Source organism: Pelodiscus sinensis, chromosome 2 (assembly GCF_049634645.1).
Source record: "Pelodiscus sinensis isolate JC-2024 chromosome 2, ASM4963464v1, whole genome shotgun sequence".
NCBI lineage: Eukaryota > Metazoa > Chordata > Testudines > Trionychidae > Pelodiscus > Pelodiscus sinensis.
Genome location: NC_134712.1, coordinates 88,087,550 through 88,109,979, shown reverse-complemented (window position 1 = coordinate 88,109,979; position 22,430 = coordinate 88,087,550). Strand labels below are relative to the sequence as shown.

Sequence of the window (22,430 nt, the reverse complement as noted above, 5' to 3'; positions counted from 1 at the left end):
TAACAAAGGGAGGAAGACTTTGCCGCCAAGACCCAGAAAATACAATCATATATATATATATATCTCCTTGTGTGTATACCATATGACAGTGGTATTCAACCAGGGTATCTGTAACACTTAGGTGTATGAAGAAGTCTTCCGGGGGGTGGACATCTACTCTTCTAGATATTTGCCTAATTTTACAACAGGTTACATAAAAAGCAGTAGTGAAAACAGGACAAAACTAAAATTTCATACAACTTGTTTATAGTGCTCTAAATACTATACACTGTAATGTAAGTATAATCTTCCAATTGATTTCTTTGATAATCATATTGTAACAATGAAAAAGAAGCAATTTGTAATTTTAGAGGACTGTAACAATTGTATTTCTGTGTCTGATTTGGTAAGCAAATAGTTTTTACATGAAGTAAAACCTGAGGGCATGAAAGACAAATCAGACTCCCGAAACAGGCTGAGAGTCACTGCTGCATGGTACCATTCTTAATTACATGATCACATGCTATTTTTTTTCCACAGGATCCTCTCTCATTTTATGAATAGGTTGGATGAACCAGGGGGCAGAATTAAGGTCGTCTGGTATTTTCTAAATGTTGACTACTTGACTTTGCAACCTAACTACCATTCTTTGAATATAGGCTCTTTAGCATAATTATTATATATTATTGGTTAAATGTCAACAGTGTACTTGGCACTGAAAAAAGCACAGACGATACAGGCCCTACCCCAGCAGCTTGTAGACTAAACAGATAATGCCACACACACCAGAGATGACTGTGTGTTCACTCCGCCAGATTTTTTTGTATAAAAAAATACCAGAGAAACAGCTGTGCTGATTTAAAGAAATGTTTTCAATGGTGAACATGAAAACATGATTAATACGGAACTTGATTGTGCCATGTCTTATTCATGCACCACATGCTTTGGGTGACTATTATGGCAGACCAAACAAAACACAGTTATCTATGCCTACTCAGTCATAACAACTGTTTCCTTTTCTAGAGTTATACTGAACATAGCAAGTTTATCAGCAGACATGCTGGGCAATTTATTGAAAGATTATTATTGAATGAACATTAGCAATGAGCTCCACCTTGTAAAAAGATACAAAAGACAGCTACTCACCTTTCCATAACTGTTGTTCTTCAAGATGTGTTCTTCACATCCATTCCAATCAGGCATAAATATACCGTATGCATGGTCATTGAAAACTTCTTCCCTTAGCAACTTCTGTTGGGTCAGCTGGGGAGCATGCTGAAGTGGTGCATTCATGGTGTTCAATATATGACCCAGTCAACCTGACCCCCTTTCGGTTCCTTCTTACCATCTGTGATGGTGTTGGGTAGGATCTGAGTTGCACCCTGTCGTAATGAAAGACCACTTACCAAAAATGCCACTTTCCATGAGAGGTAGAGAAGTGAACATGTTGCAAGAGGTTTAAATGGGGCTACCATTAATCTGCAGAGGACCAATTTCAGGTCCAAAGCAGGAATTGGTGGTTGTAAATGTGGATATAAGTTCTCCATGCCCTTCAGTAAATGGCTTACCATAAGGTTAGCAAACCCAGAGCATCCCATCTCTCCTGGATGGAATACTAGGGTGGCTTGCCTCCATGGGGAGCAATTCCTTGAATTTGGCCAGAGTCCCAGGAGTTGAAATTGCTCCTGCTGAGGATAGCCTGCTGATTGGCTAGCCTCATCTGTAGGCTCCCTGCTGCATAGATTTTCCTCCCAAAGAAGTCCATATACTTTACCTCCTTGGCCATTGGGGTCAGTGCCTCTTGCCCCTGGTACTCCTTTTTGTTACCAACCAAGACTACAAGAGAACAAAGCTGTGGGTGGAAGAATAAAAATTCATATCACTTAGAGAGGACAAATTATTTTCTTTTTACTCCCTGGCAGTGGGTGGGATGGAGGATGAGGTCTACCAAAGAGTTTTGTTATTGGTTTGTATAGTTTTTATAACAGCGGACACTGCCCTGGATGGGCCTTCTGGGGTGAGGATATCAACCACTGAGTCCTTAGATTTGGCCATTTTCTCCACTGAAAGACTCGTGTTCCATGAAATGCGATGGAGCAGATCCCGATGTCCCCTATGGTCGGTGTGTGTGGGGGGGCAGAAAACATGAGGCAGAAGTCCCTGCAACAGCCTTGTCTGGTGACGACGACTAAGTGGTTGATGGGGGCCGGGGTATCAGGTCCTCCTGGTCTCAGAACTGCCACGGTCAGTCCTGGGCCTAATTAGGATCCTCTGCTAGCCCAGTCTGATGTCTCCTGGTGATGAGTCCTCTGAGGGATGAGGGGTGAGTCTGGAGATGGTCACATCAGTAACCCAAGGGGTAAGTCTAACCCTTGGGAACTGGGAGGGAGAGCAACCAGAAATTACTGACCTGGAGACTCTGGAAGGGGTATCCTGGGCTTAAATGACAAGACTAGGGGACCCAGAAGAGTCACTGCATGGGGGTGGGGGAAGGTGGCCACTGTGGGTAGCAGACTGCTGTCAATTCTGGCAGCGCCTAATCTAGTGGTGTGTATTGTGCCACGAGTAAGCAGAGGTGGCTTCCAAATTGGATGATTCCCAACGGTGACAACCATGGCGGTGCTGATGATTTTTATGTAGGGGGGCCAGTGCTATGAGGATGTTAGAGATCAGTGACTCAAAGATTATGTTGAGGATCAGTGCCGACTATCCTGAAACCATGACTGATGCCATGTCTCTGGTTCCAGTGAGTGGTTATCATGCATTAGTCCTGCACCTCAGTGCCCATTCTGCAAAGGTGACCTGAACCACTATCAGGGAAACAGATCAACACTCTCAATGTCAGGCACTCATGTCCTGGTGTCAGAGTGATGCTGCGACAGACACCTGGATTAGTGCCATACTCAGTGTCAGTCTGGGATGGGAGAGCACTGCATCATTTTGGGCTTGCCCTTCAACTGAACCCACCTAGACATTGCCGGAGGCTTTTCTCTGGCAGCTGGGAGCTGAGATTTGGTGAGCTCTATAAGTCTTTATCTGCCTCAAAGTGTCTTGGGTGTAGGGGATCTAACACCTCCATCTAGCAGTGCCTCGCTGGAGAGTCACCAAGAGCTTGACTCAATGGTGTCTGCTGGGATGCTGGAGTTGAGAGCCTGAGATCCTGCTGCCTGGGCACAGAGTCCTCTCTCTGGCACAGCAAGGTCTTTCCTGAGGATCCTGGAACTCTCTAGGAAGAGCACCCTCTGTCCACAATCTTGGGGCACTTTTGAGGTGCTGGGGATGTGGAGCAGTGTCATGATGCTGTTCCAGGCTGTGGTACCAGTGACCTTGGGTGACAAGGGTCTCTAGCACTAGAGTCCTTCCTCGGCACCATGTCCTGGATTGATGCCAAGGTGCTCCACAATGAGTCCAGTCTGGGGCCGCTGGATGAAATACAGCTTCTGGGGTATTCTTTACTGGTCCTAGGCTTGAAAGCCTTACAGATCCTGCAGTGTTCAAATTGATGTGTCTTCCCCAGGCACGAGTCATGGGGGTTCGCTACTAGGCATAGGCCTCCAGCATACATCATAAGACTTGAAACCTTGGGCTTTGAGCATATCCCAAAGCCCAAACCAGGAAAGGGGATGTGGACAATACCTAATTACAATATTTAAGAAAATAAAGAAGAAGGGAAAGGGAACTTGAATAACGAACTGGTAAGCTAAGGGAGACTTGCAGTCAGCAAGCTAAGCACTGTTCCAATGCCGCCACTCCAGGGGGCTCCCCAGCTGACCCAATGGGAGCTGCTAAGGGAAATAGTTTCCAATGACCAAACACATGGTGTGCACACTCCTTACTGGAATCAATGTGAGCAAGCATTCAAAGAACTACAAATATCCATCTATGCCCTGAGGAGATTATCATCTTAGTTCTAAATATGTGAGAGGATGAAATGATTTCAGAAATATTAAAAGAGCAGCACTCTGATGCAGAAACTACAGAACCCAAACCACCAAAAAAGAAACTCAATTTTTTGCTGGTGGCATCCAACTCAGATGATGAAAGGGAACATTCATTGGTCTGCTCTGCTTTGGATCCTTATCAAGCAGAGCCTGTCTCCAGCATGGATGCATGTCCTCTGGAATGGTAGTTAAATTATGAAGGGTCATATGAATCCTTAGAGCATCTAACATATAAATATATTGTGATGCCAGCTAGCACAATGTCATGTGAATACCTGTTCTCACTTTCAGGTGACATTAAAATCAAGAAGCAAGCAGTATCATCTCCTGCAAAAGTAAACACTCTTGTTTATTGGAATCACAGGATGAACAAGAAGTAGGACCAAGAGGAATTATAGGCTCTAAAGTTTTACATTGTTTTGTGACTGAGCACATTTATGTAATAAAAAAATCTGCATTTGTAAACTTCACTTTCATAGTAAAGAGATTCCACTACAGTACTTGTATGAGGTGAATTGCATAATACTATTCATTTTATCATTTTACAGTGTAAATATTTGTAATAAAAATAATATAAAGTGAGTAATATATACTTTGTATTGTGGTTGAAATCAATGTATTTGAAATTGTAGAAAAACATCCAAAATATTTAATAAATTCCAACAATGTGATTAAAATTGAGATTAATTGTGACTTTTTTTTAGTTAATTGCATGAGTTAACTGCAATTAATCAACATCCCTAATAAAAAAGAACACTGTTATATTTGGACTTCATTACAAATCAAACTTTCACCCTGAATGCAGGAGATATAGCTAGAAAGACAAAGAGAGAAGAAAATTATTATACATCATCAGGAACCTGTAAGGAAATTTGACTGTTCCATATTACCAACAGAGCAGAAGAACCTCCTAACTAACAGGTGCACATATGGGAACCAAATTCAAAGGTCAGAATGAGACTAAATTGGTGTAACACACATCTTCCAGCCTACTATCAGCTTAGACTCACATCTATTTACTGATGGTGTAACTTCACCTTATCTATTACTCTGAATTTGGCTCATGTAATGTACAAATGCTTTACAATACATGGAAGAGTCAAATAGTAGATAGCATGATAGACCTATATAAAATGACAAAAAGTATAAAAAGGGCAGTGGGGTGAACCGGTTTGCCCTCTCATAATGGAACAAAGCATCATTCAAATGAAACCAGAAGGCACAAAAAATTAAATCTGAGAAGAAAACACTGTTTATATGGGTATACAAATTTGTTTTATTTTATTTTTGTTTAATATAATGCATATATTCACTTGTGCAACTCACTGCCATATAATATCAAGGCCAACAGCTTAGCAGGTTTAAAAAAAAAGGATTAGTCATTTATATGGGATGAATATCTAGTTAAATAAAATAGATTACAAATATATAACGGACATGAACTTTCATTCTGCAGGGTTCTGCTAAGTGCCAGCTTTGGAAAAAAAGCTCCCTGTGCAGGTTATTCCGTAATTGTCAGTTATGGGGTTTAGGAATGGAAGAGTTTAGGCAGTTAACCAATAAGCTGATGCATATCAGTTCCAGTTAGCAGTTAAACTACCATGGGCTGCTGGCGCCAGAAGCCTGTAGCGCCGGCAGCCTGCAGAGCTGGCAGCTTCTAGGAGCACTGGCAATGTTAAATGGTATAACTGACTGAACTGTAATCGGTTACACGGTTAGTATATTAACCATTTTTACATCCCTCATGGGGTTTCTTTCTCTGAAGTATCTGATATTGGACAACGTTGGAAACAAGGTCCTTGAGTAGTGAGACCACTAATCTGATACAGTACTTTTATTCTATTCACATTTTGTTTGATTTCACGATATATTATTTCTCTGAATTTTCAAACATGCAAACACTTATGAACTGTAGGTGGCAGAAAAGATTCAATAGCATGTTCCTTTAATGAAAGTTTGAGAGCTCTTCCTCTATGTTCCTGAGATATTCCCAACCAACATACCAAATGCAAAACCAGGGAAGACAGGACTTAATAAAAAAGCAGATCCAACTGCTATTTTGAAAAGAAACTTCATATTTTTAGTACATCCTAAGGAAGCAAAAGGGTAAAAAAAATCCAGTGTTTCCTTTTAAGATGTAGTGCTATAAATAAATATACAGATATAGTCAGATCCAGTACTATGACTACAATGATTAGTTAAGCAGCTTTAGACAAAAGACAGTTAGACAAAGCATCAATTTCCTAATGGGTAAGGGAATAAAATATTTTTGTAGCATTTTAAAACCTGAAGAGAATATTTTCCAATGAAAGCCCCAGTCTTGTTAAAGTCAGTTTCTGAAATGGATCCAACTTCTTCAAGGACATGTGCAATCATACTTCTGAGCTACTGGAAATCCCCTATCTCCTTTCTTGGATTCTGATTTGAGACTCCTCAGAGATGAAAATAAAATCACTCCCGCTTATTATTTAACAAAATAGATTTCACAAGTAGGACTGTCATGAATCTTTCAAATCTCTGAGCATACAATCATTCCTTTCACATAGAGAAAAGAATGTTGTTTCATTGTACAATACTTAGAGCTCTAAAAACATAGGCCCTGCATTCAAACAGTGATTTTCCAAACTTTTCCCTTTCTCAAACACTTCTATGCTGTTTCCTGTAGAAGATATTCAATGGAGATCATGGACAGATGTGATCTAGGTCTATATTAGGAGTATTTTCCCTGTACTGCTGTACAACATTGGCAAAGTGTTCCTATATGAGCATAACTTATAGGAGTGAGGAACCTTTTTTGGGCTGCGGGCCACTAAACCACAGAAAAATCAGTCGGGGGCCGAACAAAAGTGAGAAGCAAAAAAACTCCCTAAGTGACATAGCCTAGGGGGGCCCAGGCTACTAGATTTTGTAGGCTCTCCTAGGCTCTGGGGTGGGGCCAAAAATGAGGGGTTCAGTGTATGGGAGGAGGCTGCTGGAAAGCAGGCTTGGGGCATGGGTCTGAGCAGGAGGGAGAGTGCAGGAGCAGGCTGGGAGGGGAGCCCTGAGCTTCAGGGGCTGGATCCAGGCAAGCTGGGGCTGCATCCAGCCCTCGGGCCTTAGGTTCCCCACCCCGGCTTATTCCATCAAAACTATGATTTTTTTTTTCCCCAGCTTCACCCCAAACAAATAAGTTATACTGGCAAAACTATATTTTCTATTGTGAGTGAGTCTATATGAAGGGCTTTTGCCAGCACAGCTATGTCAGGCAAAGGTCACACCTCTTACATCCCAACTGACGTAACTATGCCTCCAAAAGTTTGTAATGTAGACCTGGTCCTAGTCCAGCACCTTTGATCTCAAAGTTCATGCATTCAACCATGACTCTAAGTGCTAGATTTGTGAGGTATGTCACACAATCTAATGCACTTAAAATCTTTATATAAAAGTCTTTGCCTATCATGCAGAACAGATCAACACAAGACAATTTACACTACAATATTCCTTATGGAGTTGGTTTTCCAAGACACATGAATACGGTACATACCCATATAAACCCAATATATATTTGGTTTCTGAAAATTCCCACAGATCACCAGGAAACAAGCCATTAGTTCTGATGTAAAATCATATAAAATTGAAATCAGTAATGATAATCTACTGAGGTCAATGTGCCTTGTTTGCAAAGAGTAGTTCAAATAGTAAATCTCTACCATATGGGGAATATGCAGTTCTGGTCATTGCTCTTTTTTAAAAGTGTGTGTTAAATTATCCCTCAGAACACACAGAATTAAAAAAAATATTTGAACTCCGTCCAGGGAATACTCCTTTCATACTATACTACTCTATATTTTCCAACTTGCATTTTATGATCTGGCAAGTTGCAAGGGAAATCTGACTAAATTCTATGGGTCTTTTAATTTGTTGTTGGTAGTCCGTCATGTCTGACGATGACGTCTTGAGCTTGCACAGGCTCATCGGTTGTGGACTCGCATGTGGCTGAGGAGTCCAAGCCTTGAACTGCATGGGCATTCACAGTGGGGGCAAAGGAATTGTCCTGGCCCTGTCGGTGTGGCTGCTACTGTTGCTTTTCTCCTCTCACGAGCATCAATCAGGTGTATGTGTCGCTGCTCTTCAAAGTTGTCATACGCGTGTCGTACGAGAGCATGCCAGCCTGTTTGGTCTTCTGCATGCTGCTCTAGCTGCTTTGGCTTTAATCTAGCCTGAGCAATGTTGGCCTTTACGCAGTCTTTATACCTCTTGCAAGGCCTACCTTGATTCCTTTTGCCATGGGAGAGTTCACCAAAGAGGAATTGCTTAGGAATAATTGACTCCTCCATTCGAATGACATGCCCTGTCCAATGAAGCTGGACTTTCAGAATCATGGCTTCAATGCTTGTGGTTCCTGCTTTGTCAAGGACTTCCAAGTTCGTGACTCTGTCCTGCCATCGAATGTGCAGTAATGACCTCAGGCTGCGTGTGTGGAAGCACTCCAGTAGTTTTACATGTTTTCTGTACAAGGTCCAGGCTTCACATCCATACAGGAGGGCTGGTCAAGACTACAGACCTGTACACTTTCAGTTTAGCAGACTGTTGACTATTATGCTGATTCAACACTCATGCTTTCAGACGTCCTAATGCCTGATTGGCTTTGCAGATCCTGGCATTGATTTCTTTCTTATCAAGGGAGCCATCATTGGCTATCACACTGCTGAGGTACTTAAACTCCTCCACTGTTTTTAACTCTGTTCCTTCAATAGAGATTGAAGGGAGGAGAGCAGCAGATCCTGGAGCAGGCTGAAATAGTACCTTGGTCTTTCCTAGGCTGATGGTCAAACCAAAAAGGCAAGTGGCTTCAGCAAACTTGTTGACAATAAGCCGGAGTTCAGATTCCTCGTGTGCCATCAGTGCACAGTCGTCAGCAAAAAAGAGCTTCTCTTTATTAACCTATTGATATGATCAGCTCTTCTAACAAACAGAAATTGATACCTGTAATTCAAACATCAATAACTTCTCCCTCTTTAACATATATTACTGTATAAAACATATATTACTGTATACTTTGTCAGCTAATGAATAATTTTGCCTGGCAATGGCATTAAGAAGCTACAGAAGCCATGGGCAGCCAAGAATAGTGAGTGGGACATATGAGTGGCCTTTCATCTCAGTAGGACATAGTAGTCCATGGCCCACTGGGGTTCTACCTATGGCTCGCAGATCCTCTGTCTGCTCCCCTCCCCTACGTGCCTCTCTCTCACTGGGGCACTGGAACACCACACTAACTACTCTTCCCCTTCCATGACAGCACTTTGGAAGGGCCACGAATGCGCTAATTTGTGCTCTGACCCCGCTCCTTCTCCTCCCTCCCAGATACTTGAACAGCCATTAACAGCTGTTTTGACACATTCAAGCTCTGGGAGGGTGGGGGAGAAGCAGGGATGGAGTGTGGATCAGGTGATTTGTGGTTCTCCAAAAGTGCTGAGAGGCAGGGGGAGGAGTAAGAAGTGCGGGGATCTAGTGCCCCACTGCATGAGAGGCATGTAGGGGAGGGAGGCAGACAGAGGGTCCGTGGGTCACAGGTGGTGCCCCAGTGGGCTGCATGCAGCCTAGGTTGCCCACCACTGGGCTAGAGTTTATTTTATGGCTGAAATGACATGATTAATGATAATTAAACTGAGAGATGTAATTTTGCAATTTGAGGATACTCTTGTAACATATGTACAAACATGAGACAGAAAGAAATGGATAACATATCATCTTGGTAAAGACTGGCCAGAACTATAAGGCTACCGTACCTTACTTTTCTGCAGAAAAGAACTCCTTATGTTCTACCTTGCCAGGTGTTACTAAACTAGGAGGGTTTTGTAGTAGCAGAGCAGAGTACCCGAGACTGGAATCAAGACAGCACAGTTCTGATTCCTATCTGTGAGCTGCATGCCATCTTATATTGCACTGGGCAAATTCTTTTGCTAAACTATGGCTCCCGAAAGCCATCTTCAAAATGGGGAAAACATTCCCTGACTACCTGCCAGAGTTGTGAAGTACAACTAATGTTTATAAAACATGTAGAGATCTTCAGATAAAAGGTGCTAATAGTGCAAAGTATTATTATTTGTCTTACCATGTTCAGAGAACTAAGAGTTATACATCATTTACCATTCTTTTATTATCCGCAAGAATCCCTCCTTATCCTGAATCCATTTCTGGTATCTGTGCAAGCATCCTGAATGCAGATAAACTAGAAGGTCACTACAAGCATTTCTATTGCAAAATCAGCCTTTGAGGAATCCTGATTCAGGGGTACTCTTAAATGCGACAGTATCCTGCTTTCAAGTTTCCTTCAGTCCAGAGCTTCATCCACCTTAAAGTAAAACTAAACTTTTACTAAATCTCAGACTCATGATTACTATTATCATTATTTGTTCCATTTATGGTCTTCTATTAAGAAAAACAGTCATGTTAATCTGTACCAGAATTGCAATCTTGACTGGGAGAGTTTTATTGATTATTTTACAATATGGCAAGACTTACTTGTTCATTACTACTTCTACCTAACCATCATCCTCAAAAAAGATCTTCAATGAAGAACAATAAAAAGTTATTAGCCAGTGATAGAAATTAGCTTCAGTACTCAAGATAATATCTTTTGCTTATTATTTTATTCAAAGTACGTCAGTGAGGGATACATTGGGGAGACATATAAAAGAGCAATAGCTCTTAATGTAAATGAACAGTCATATTTTATAGCTAATTCCATCACTAGCATCAAGAGATCAAGGGCTCAAATCCACTTTTATTTGACATTTTGCCCTCAATTCTGAACATTCTGGTGATAATTCTCTTAACCACCAGTTTTCACTAAGCTTGCTAAGACACAGGAACTGTTCATTTTTCTGACTGCACCCCAACTGAAATTCCCAAAACTCCAACACAGCAATAAGGCTGAATGATGGAAAGGATTCTCCTCTGCAAGGGCCCTACTAACTTGTGCACATATATTTGCTGAGTGCAAAGGATCCAGGTGACTCTCCTGGTTCTCCTATTCCAGAAAATTGAGCAGGATAATTAAGCATGTCTGGAATTTACCGAGTAAGCTGATTCAGTATTCAAGGAGAACAACTTCCACATTAAGCAAAATCCTGATGCAAGCTATATCATCTGCAAGGGGTGAGAAGGAGACAGTCTTCTTCATGCCAGCCTGCTTTCTGTCCCACCTCCAGCTATTTTCCTTCCTTTTATATGTCACTAAGAAATTGCCGCTATAGCAGCACTAATGTAAAACTTTAAACAAATATCCTGCCATTAGCTCCTGTTATCTTCTTAAAGCAAGTTTCAATATCTTTTTAACAGATAAAGCCATGCAAACAACATTTTTCTAGGGTTAAAACCAATCTAAGTAGTAAATTAGCCCAACAAAAATCTATATTGCCCACTTATTCAGGACACGTAATTATTTGATGAGCCAGAACAAATATTTTTGGTAATTTACAAACATTATAGTAAAGAAAGGGAGAAGAATTTTTGTGCCTGAAGTAATAAATTTTATGGTAGTTTTGCAAGGCCCTCAGCAAATAATACAATTATATACAAGTATAGTTTGAAATGATATATCCACCTCTCCTCAGCACGCTAATGTAAAAATGTATGAAAAAAATAAAAACTGCAATTATTAACAACTATATTATTTGATAACCACATTGTAGATTACCATTCATTGGAGAGAGGATAGGACTGAAACATGTAAATCAATTGAAATTTGTGAAAATTTTCAATATGATCCAAATTTTGCAGCACAGATTAATCTCTAAAACTGACATTTCTAAATCTACCACTTATGGTTCCGTCTTTATGGAAACTGTAAAATTTAACATGTGTTGTTCTTGCAACTTTCATTTCAGAGATTGTTTCCAGCCTGCTTAGATATTAATTCATTGTTCCCCCCCCCCCATAAAAGACGTTACCATGGGAACAAGTATATTTTTCATTATTAGAAATTTATTCTTAAGGGACTGTGGCATGAGTGTCTGTTCAATCAGCGGATCTAGTTGTCCAGGCCTGCTGCTTTACTCTCTCTTTTAGTTCAAAGTGCCTGTGACCCTTTAGGTCCATTTCCTTGTTGGTAACTCCCTAAGTGCTGCTGATGCCAGGGCTAAGTATAGGGTAATCTAGTGTTGTGAGGGACACTTGGTTCTGCTACCCATGGGGTGATGTGGAAAGGGGGGGAAAAAACCAGACTCCGAACAAGGCCTCCTTAGTAACAGCTTCTTCTCCTCCTCCTGCCTCAAAGCGGCGCTCCTCTTGGGAATGCCTTCTTTCCTCCTTGCCTGCACTTCCGGAGTACTCTTTGTACTGCACCTTTCTTTACCCCCAGAGAGTTTTTGGCGGTGCCTGGAGTTGGAGCTTTTGTGAAGTGCTCCAGCCTCTCCCTGCTTCAGTCTCAGTGCAGGTTTATAAATCCCATCACTGGGACAAAAGGGCACAAGAGACTGATAAGCAGAGAGTCCAAATTTGAACATGGGCTTACTAAACTGTGAACAAAAAACATGTATGACAGCCTCTGGAGGTCTCACTTCAGTTCCAGAGAGAGTACACATTACAAAATCATAGAGAAAGAGGGAGGGTATATGATCTAATACAGGGGTAGGGATCGTGAGGCTTGGGGGCCGGATTGGGGAGCTACACTGGCGCTCCAGCCTCCCCACTGCAGGGATGGAGCACACAAAATCTCTTAGGCTGGGCCCCCGCAGGCTCTGGTGTGAGGGAAATGTGAGGAATGTCCTTTTCCTTCTCAGTCAGGGGTCAAATCAGTGAGGGTTTGTTTGTTTTGGCTTTTTTTTCCCTCCCACTTATGTTTGATCCCTAACTGATTTTTCTATAGGGGTATGCCTCTGCTGACAGAGGCATGTAAATTAGACTACCCGACATAGTCAATGAAGTGGGGATTTAAATATCCCCCGCTTCATTAAAATAAAAATGGCCGCCGCGCTGTTCTGGCTCAGCTGATTGTTGGTACAGCGTGGCAGTCAAGATGCGAATCGGTTGACAGGGAATCCCTTTGTCGACCGCTCCTGTAAACCTCGTTTCACGAGGCATAAGGAAGTGGTCAACAAAGGCGTTCCCTCTCGACCGATCCATGTCTTGACTGCTGCACTGTGCCAACGATCAGCTGAGCCGGCACAGCGCGGTGGCTATTTTTATTTTAATGAAGCGGGGAATATTTAAATCCCCCACTTCATTGACTATGTCGGGTAGTCTAATTTACATGCCTCTGTCAGCAGAGGCATGTAGTCTAGACATACCCTAGGTTAGTGGCCCCCAACCTAAAAATGATTCCCCACCCCTGCGTTAGTACTTCAAGCACAGGAATGGCCCTGAGGCAGCAGAGGAAGCCCTCTGCAGTTCACTGTCACAGGAATGAGGTAGCAGGTCCATGAAGTTGAAAGGTCTCCTTGCTCTGGCATAGGGCCAGTTGTACCCAGTCCCTACAGGCACAAGAACAGGAGTCTCCTGACAGCTGTTACTGATGGATTTTTTTCATCAATTTCATTGTGTCCACACATTTACCCACATTACTGATTTAAATCAAATCCAGCTCAGCGGACTCATACAATACTTTCAGTTCCTTTGTTGGAGCTTTATGGTTTTAACTTGACTTTACTGACAGGACAAAGTAGGGTTGCCAGATGGTTTCAACAAAAATACCAGACAACTTGACATTACATCACAATCTACATTACATCTTATTTAGAAAATACCGGACATTTATATTTTCTCAATTTGTTTCCCAAACAGAAAGCTCAAATACTGGACTGTCCGATTCAAAACTGGACACCTGGCAATTCTAGGACAAAGTTGCATTCAAAAGTCAGCAAACACCAAAATTAACATTGGACATAAAACCTTAATGCTGCCCACTTGCACCTATGTATTATGAAAGAACTTCAGCTATGTGCTCAAACACTATTTCACAAATAATATCTTACAAGCTTTCTATAGCATTAGAACGTAACAAACATCCTGTAATAACTTTCTAAATGTAGATTTAATGTGACAACGATACTGTATGTTTTACTGACAATTTTATATGGTAAGTTTTCTTGTCTCATAAGAAATGCATTTTAATAATCTTATAACTTCAATATGTCTCAGGGGCTTTTTTTCAGAGAAACACATGTACATAACAGTTAGAGAATATTCTGAAAGGCTTGTTTGACCATGCATTTTATGTAAAAGTTTATTTAATTAGTGTTATTCTCAAACAGGAGTCTTAATTTTCTCTACTTCAAAGCATTTTAAAAGGCTACATTAATTATTGAGAATTTGTGTGTAGAATTAATAATTATACAGTATTGTTTAAAATGTATCAACATATCTAGATTTTACATGCACTGGCAAAATATACTTGAATAGCTTTTTTGTTTTTTGAACATTTGAAAAGAAAACATATCTTACGGTGAGATAAGGGGGAAATGTATAGTTGATGTGGAGCAGACTAGGAGTGAAAATTTGACTCTAAGTTGCAATTCAGACCATTGTTCTCTTTTTATTCTGTGGGAAAGTAATCTGCACCTGGTAAAGGGTGATAGCAGCAGATCCCCTTCCCTCTCTGCACCAGTTCTAGCTGCATCGGATGGCACACTGGGCAGAACAAAGTTGATACTGTTCCACTATATCCCATCTATCAGCATGGGAGGAGCTGTGGTGTGATGGAGAGTGCTCTCCCTGACCCCATCCTATGTGCTGTAACCCACAACGTGGGTAGTCTGCAAAGATATACCCCTAAACCCCCTTACTCATTATAATAGGTACATCATGAAAGCCACAATCTTTCCTGAAGGGACTGTGTTGATTTTTTATCCAAATGTTTTTATGCTCTGAATCCTGGTACCAGAAAACAAGTCAGAAGATTTAGGGACAGCTGAAATACTTGCAGGACTCCTTTGAAGGGAACCTTACTCTCTCTCACTGAGTTGATTCACTTTCATCCTTTTTTGTTAGTCCCAGAAAAATTTCAGGGACTCAGGATATTAGAAATGTAAATATTAAAGGCTCAGGCCTCATCAGAGGAACTGGGAATCATGAGGAGGCCCCTCCCTCCAAATCACGGGAGACTCACTAAATGTTTCAAAGAAGATATCAATATAGATTGGTTTCCAGAATAAACCAATGAAGCTGGTTTACAGGGGGGAAAAAACCTTTTAAAGTGCCAAATCCTATATTTCTCTGCCACTGAAGCCAAGGTGATCTGCTTAAGAAATATCAGATCAAGCTCTAAGTGGATTGTTGGCACTGCAAATAATTGACACTTGTGTACCAGTGAGGTGGGAAGTTTGCAGCCGGAGGATTGTTTGGAATGGAATAAACTAAAAGGACAAATGATAGGCTCAAGTACCTTATCTGGTTTTCACCCTAACACATTTTGAACGTAAGTCATTGGGTGGATCAGACAGCCCCATGGGCTAGACACAGAGTGGGAAGGGAGAACTCCTTCCTAAAAACATAGAGGCGAATGAAATAAGAAAAAGAATCTAGTCAGTCAAAAAAGAAATAGCAAAATGTAACTCTAGCTCAAGCAGAAAAAAGCATGTATCCTCAGTTACAGCTTGATAACATTACAAACACAGGGACGTGTGGGCTGGATTTCAAATATTTCACAGCAAAGGGAACTGCCCTTGTCAGTTATGAGGATATGTGATGTGAACAGCTGGTCCAATGCATGAGATCAGACACACGGTTAAACTTCCAGCATCACCAGAAGTCATTAAGTAAAACTGAATCAGCAAATACCTAACACTGAAAACGTAAAACAGAATAAAATGGGATACAAATATAATGTATGTGGTCCAAATAAACGATCTTGTATCCGCAGCCAGAAATAAGTAATCGAGGTCAGTGTGGCAGACAAAATAAATTTTAGTCTAGATGTATGCTGCTTATGATTGCAGCAAAGCCAAATTATGAAGATAGGTATTCTAATATGCTTTTGAACCAAAACAATTTCAGGGCATGCTATACAGACACACACCTGTTAACGTCAATTTGAATGCTCAATCACATGTATTTCACTATTTACAGTACCTCCAGCTGCTAAGGAGGAAAGGATGTAGAGCACAGAAAAGGGAAATATCTCAAAATTTCAGCATTTCTCCTTATAAAGTAGTACCCCAGAATCAGCCCATTTTCTAAGGAATCTGTTTGGGGCATAAAAAGCCATTGGTTTTGCTGTTGAAAAGAGAATGACAAAATTATGTCTTAATTGTATGTCCAATTTTTCTGTTGTTGTTAATTTTGTTTTCCCTTTTATTAGTCTCCTCTCCTTTTTTCTTTCCTTTGGCTTTTCTTTTAATTTCTTATGTTAATATAAAATGTTGCTATTTTGAGTTTGTGGTTTCAGCTTTATTAGGATTTTTCTGACATGCATACAAAAACTGACATCTGAACTCAAATGATTATTATCTGTTCTGAATACAGAAATCCAATTGTATCTATGCAGTTTGCATCTGTAACTTCTTATAGATTCTACTTAAAGTCTGAAATTTGACAGAAGGAGAGCAGTATTAACATTTAACAGAATTGCAGAATAAACTGAAAATAACAGAGTGACAAGGAGAGAAGGAAGTAGATTACTTACTCATTTTACAAGAAATTATTTAGGCATCTAGGTCAACAGCGACAGAAGGGTGACACCAGACATACATCTGTAAACCTGTACAGCTCTAGAAATATATAGCAAATGTCTTTCTCAATATTAGTTACAGAAGTGATGTATCTTCTTCCTTGTACCACAGGTGAATAAATTGTTTTTAATCACGTAACAGAACCTGAAACATTCCATTTAAAATGTACTAGACATATTTATTAAGTTGTATGCTTTTGGCAGATCCATCTAGCCAAAATAAAGGTCTTCTTGTGCTATTTATACAACTGCCTATATTTTGTATTATAAATCAACACTATTTATATAGAAATAACTTTGAAAATAACACATCATGTATTGGGTCTGACTTTAAAAACAAACTTGTACGCAATAAAAAAATTAAATCATGACACCTAATTGTAAAGAGAAGAAAAAACTTACTAAAAAGGCAAGAGTGTTTTAAAAATTAGATGTCTAAATGTACTAGATCATAAGATTAGTATTAATAGCACTTTTTTAAATGTTTGGAAATAGATTTCATATTGGTTTACTAAAAGTTAAAACCTCCATTAAAATACTCAAGGTCTTTGTGTGAAAGGGATAAATTACATGTAGTAGTACAACAACAGTAAGTGACACTTACAAAATTATATGCACTTACTGACTAAAATGCCTATTGACTTTCATATGAGCTAGATTGAATCCTTTGGGAAAATACTTACAAGAAAAGTTTTAAACCCCTTCTGTTGATATGTACAATTTGCACCAGATTTGAAGTCTGGAGAACAAGGTTCACCTATGCTCCCAGCTGAAAGTAAGATGTCTACTGGGAGACACAGGTTTGTGAGAGGGCCCCGACTGATTTTTCTGTGGCTCAGTGGTCCGTACCCAAAAAAGGTTCCCCACCCCTGGGACTCCTGGGTTTGAGAAAGAATGGGGGGAACGGTGGAAACACTGGGATCAGTGTGAAACTGAGTAAACATGTTGGCTTATATATAAACATCATCTGTAAGTAGAGATTTTTTTGCAGGGAAAGAAGGACAAGCAAATTGGGTGGGAAAAGGATATCTGTTTCCTCTTAAAATGACTAATAAGAACTTACTTTGCTCAAGTGTACGCACACACAAAAAACCCTAGCAGTTGCATGAAAGCAGTTCATGTCCTATAGTGACAGTTATTTCTGCAAATGTTCACTTGGAAATCTGAAGTGTTGCATGGGTCGCAACTTTAAAACCTGAATTAATTTTTTACATGCAAAAACCCATACATGCATAATGACTTAAAAAAATAGCATCTGGATCAATAAATATCAACTTAGGAAGCACATTAAGCATAAGTTTCTTCTCACTGTCAAAGTTTTCTCTAACTTTCTCTTCCGCTACTAGTTTTCTAGTGCCCAGTAATTTGCCAACACACCTGTGCTAGCTATTCATTTTGTCTCTTTCACCCTCTTCGGAATTTGTATAATCTCTTGTCTTCCTTTAAACCAGTCCATACATTTGGAACAGCATACCAACCTGTGTTTGCCTACTGCTTTCCATCTTTTTCCAAAGTGGACACACTTCATCTATATCCACATCATATTTCAGCAATAAACAACGTGCAACATTCTATATTGCTCCTGTGTTTCATACTTGACCTTGATGATAGACAGTTAGCTCTTTGGAGCAGTGGTCTGTTATTTACTTGGCATACATCACTTCTTGTAAAAGTCACATTCATGATGCTACATAAATAATACCATCATCTTTCATTCTCTCGTCATATATAAACTTAACTTTCGCACCACTTCTATGACATGATTTTCTCCAAGAAGATGGTTTTTGTTTTTGCCAAACCAGAGAATTTTCCAAACCACGGGAGGTTAATATTGTCTAACAGCATTACCAGCACTACCATTGCTTACTGGACTCTTAGAAGACCAAATTAGAGCTAAATAACAACACCAAACACTGAAAGCCAGAAATGGCGGCTGTAAACAAACTCTATGGGACCGTGGGAAACTTGGCCACACCCATGATAAGTGGATGTCTGAAGAACTAAAATCATGAGGACCAAAGAGTGCTGGATGAGAGAGGTTCAGCCTGTATCTATCTATGCTATTCATGCACAACTCTGGTGAGGACCTTAGAAATAAGTTTTAAAATGGTCCATGTGAAGAAAGCAACAAAAGCAATATGTTGTTTTGCCATTTACTTTGTCCTGCAATTACTTTATTTTCAAAGGAACTGTGTCCACTTAGTAGCCGTATTCTATGCAAAATCAACTAATAAAGGCAATTCAACCACAAACTTCATGAAATTATTTTATATTTCTAGAGAAATGTCCATCTGCTGGAGAAAGAAAGTGATGTTCATGAAGACAGATTTATTTTCATGTGTCTTACTAAATTTTATTTCCACATTGGCACCATAGCAAGTCATTCTATTTTCTGGTTATCAGATGACTAATTTGAGGCGGGGGTTAGAATTGAAACAGTAATATCCTAAAAACTTAAACAATTCTTCATCTCTAAATCACATTCTCCTCACAATGGAAATTTATGGATAACCAGGCAGTCAATGCCAATTAGAATTATTCTAGGTACTTTAAAAAAAAATCAATGCTAGGAACAATAATCCTAATAGTACAATCCAAGCTACCCTAGTAGAGTTACTGTTTATTTACCATTGAATTTAATTGTTGAATATTTATTTTTGCTTCCACTTCCACAATACACCTGAAACTTCCCATAATCCCAGCCGAGTATGCACAAATGCTCAAAACTAAATTTATTCTTCAACATTCTGCCATATTTCAAAATATACTATTGAATCCAAAACTGTAGGAAAAAATAAGCCTATCCTATGAAATTACTCATCTTTCAACAACAAACACAAATATTATTGAGTGAGATCTTTTTCCCCTTCATAGGAGTCAAGATGAATCAGAATACAAAGGACAAAGTGCAAGAAACTGAGATGGTGATGCTGACTCAGAGATTTTTTTAAATAGATTACTCCTTATGATTAAGGCACTGGATTGGGACACAGGAGATCTGAGGTTCAGTTCCCAGATCTGCCAGATTTCCTGTGTGATCCTAGACAAGTAACTTAATATTTTTCTGTGAATCAGTTCCTCACTGGAAAACTTAGGACAATATTTTCTATCTACAACCCCGTCTATTTTATCTATTTAGATTGTAAATTCTGAGACAAGGGGCTGTCTTTTAGTATTGGCTTATATGGAGGAAAGATGCCCTGAATTCAACCCGGTCCTCTTGACATGACTGCAAAACAAATAATAAATAATAACAATGGTACTCAGGAGATGGTGCTGCTAACCCTTCCCATTTATACCATGAGGTTGCATAATATGGTTCTACAAATGCAGCACACTTGAGAGATTGTGCAAAACCTACTGGGAGTTAAAGCTAAATGACTTTTTTCCACTTCCAGACTATAGAAATACTCTGAGAAATGCATCTTCTGGAGTCATACTTCCTGTGTTTACCAGTGTAACATTCCCTGATTTCTGCACCACACAGACAAGTATATAATAGCTTATAAAAACAATATTATGTTTGGCAAGAACATCACATTCCTCCAAGAAAGAAATACGTTATTTCTTTATAGGTATTACCAGTCTCTTGAATTAACCACAGAGAAGTTTTTTACTATGATTTTTCCACTATCTTGGCAGGTCACATGTTTCTCAAAATTCTTGCTCTGAGCAATTGGGAGCGGATATTTGTAATTGAGCATACAGAGCATTTCTTCTGAAATAAACAAATCAAGTATAATAAGACTCAGAAGGGAAAATATAGTGAGTCATCCACAATCTCCAATTTTTTCCATTTAAATCACAGACTGATATATAGCCAGGCAGTATGTTGTCTTCAGCCAGTATAAATTACAGGTTTATATAGTCTCCAGGATAAACTGCCTCCAGGATAAACAGATATTTCTGAACTGGTCATATCCCAAACAAGTCTTTCATGCTTTACTGAAGCTACCACCTTGTCCTATTTGCAGTGCACCCTCTCCCACTACCACCAGTAGGCATACATATACACACACATAGTCATCAGAGACTAGCCAACACTGAGCTAAGCTGTTTCACCAGCTGTCAACAGGTACACTCTCAGAAACTCTGACTGAAGATACTGCTGGGCACCACTGCTCACAGGAAAGAAGAATTCTTCTGGCTGGATTCATCTTCAACATTTAAAATTCCTCTTTACTTAACAAAGCTCCCTATATTTCCACCCTTAAATCAAAATGGAGTGACTGTGTAGTATAGAAAATAGGAACATCACAAACAAAAAACAGGCCATCTTCCTCCAAAGAGAACTCAAAACTGGACAGAAAATATTAGGACAAATGGGAACAAGCTTGGAATCAAAGAGTAAAGTTCTAACATCCCTTATGTTTCTCTGTTCTTCCTTGTACAGCATCTGCTCTCTAACCTGCGTCCTTGATTTATTTTTGCTCTCATTTTAGTTAGGCAATCGTTACCTGTTACCATGGCAGTGTTACACTGAATGATTTTTGAGACAAACTTACATTTTTAGGTAAAAAAATGATCAGCTGTAGGAAGCTGGTTGAAATTTCCTTCAGCCATTTGGCCCAGTCAGAAGCAGGATAAGCTACTGTAATTTCCACCATGCGCTTATGGAAGCAGGGTACAGAGAGCTCAGATGTAGTAGAGCTCCATTGGACCATACTCCCTCCTGTTAATATTAGGGCTGTCAATTAATTGCAGTTAACTCACACAATTAACTAAAAAAAATAATTGAGATAAAAAAATATCACAATTCATCGCCGCTATAATCACACTGTTCCACAACAGAACACCTATAGAAATTTATTAAATATTTTTGGATGTTCTTCTACATTTTCAAATGTATTGATTTCAGTTACAACACAAAATTCAATGTGTACGCTGCTCACTTTATATTATTTTTATTACAAATATTTACACTGTAAAAATGATAAACAAAATGTAAGAACAGCCATACTCGTTCAGACCAAAGGTCCATCTAGCCCAGTATCCTATCTTCCGACAGTGGCCAATGCTAGATGCTCCCAGAGGGAACGAGGTTAGGGTGATCTCTCTTGTCACCCATTCCCAGCTGCTGACAAACAGAAGCTAGGGTCCCCATTCCTACCCATTCTAGCTAATAGCCAGTTCCCAAAGTAATAGGATTTGCAATGTCACCGCATACAAGGACTGTAGTGCAATCTTTATACCATGAAAGTGCAACTTACAAATGCAGATTTGTTTTTGTTACATGGCTGCACTCAAAACCAAAACAATGTAAAACTTGAGCCCACGTGTCCACCCAGTTCTACTTTTTGTTCAGCCATCGTGAAGACAAACAAGTTTGTTTACATTTATGGTAGATAATGGCGCCCACTTTTGATTTTCTCAGAAAATGAGAACAGGCATTCACACAGTAACACTGGAACAGTAAGAGCTGGCTACCTAGCCACAGATGGAGGAGGATGCAGAGTCCTGAGCTGGAGGCTGGACCCTGAGCTAGAGAGCTAAAGACTTGGAGCCAAGGGACACCATAGACTGTAGGAACTGTGGAACCCCGGGGACTAGCAGAACCCCAGGGGAACCTCCTGGATGACAGGACTCAGGGCTGGTAAAGCCAGGAGTATGTTCTCTCCCCCCCCCCCCATGAGCACTGCCTGGCTTCTCCTCCCCCGGCTGGGCCTCACAGTTGTGGGCTCCTGACTGCCACCCCTCCCCTCCTGTTAGAGCTCTGCCAGCAGCTGGGACCAGGTCTCACAGCCCCAACACCCCATCCCAGCAGTGCCCCGTCAGCAGCTGGAACGGGCCCAGAAGCCCTGCCAATGGCTGAGGTCAGGCACTATAGCCCCACCTCCCACAGGAGGATGCGGGGAGGT

At 40.2% G+C, this 22,430-nt stretch overlaps 1 protein-coding gene across 2 annotated transcripts in view; it reads right to left on the bottom strand.

Moving 5' to 3' along the window:
- The window catches only part of LDLRAD4 (low density lipoprotein receptor class A domain containing 4), a 439,588-nt gene that overhangs the window by 232,043 nt on the left and 185,115 nt on the right, over positions 1-22,430 (bottom strand). The gene's annotated exons all lie outside the window — the stretch shown is intronic.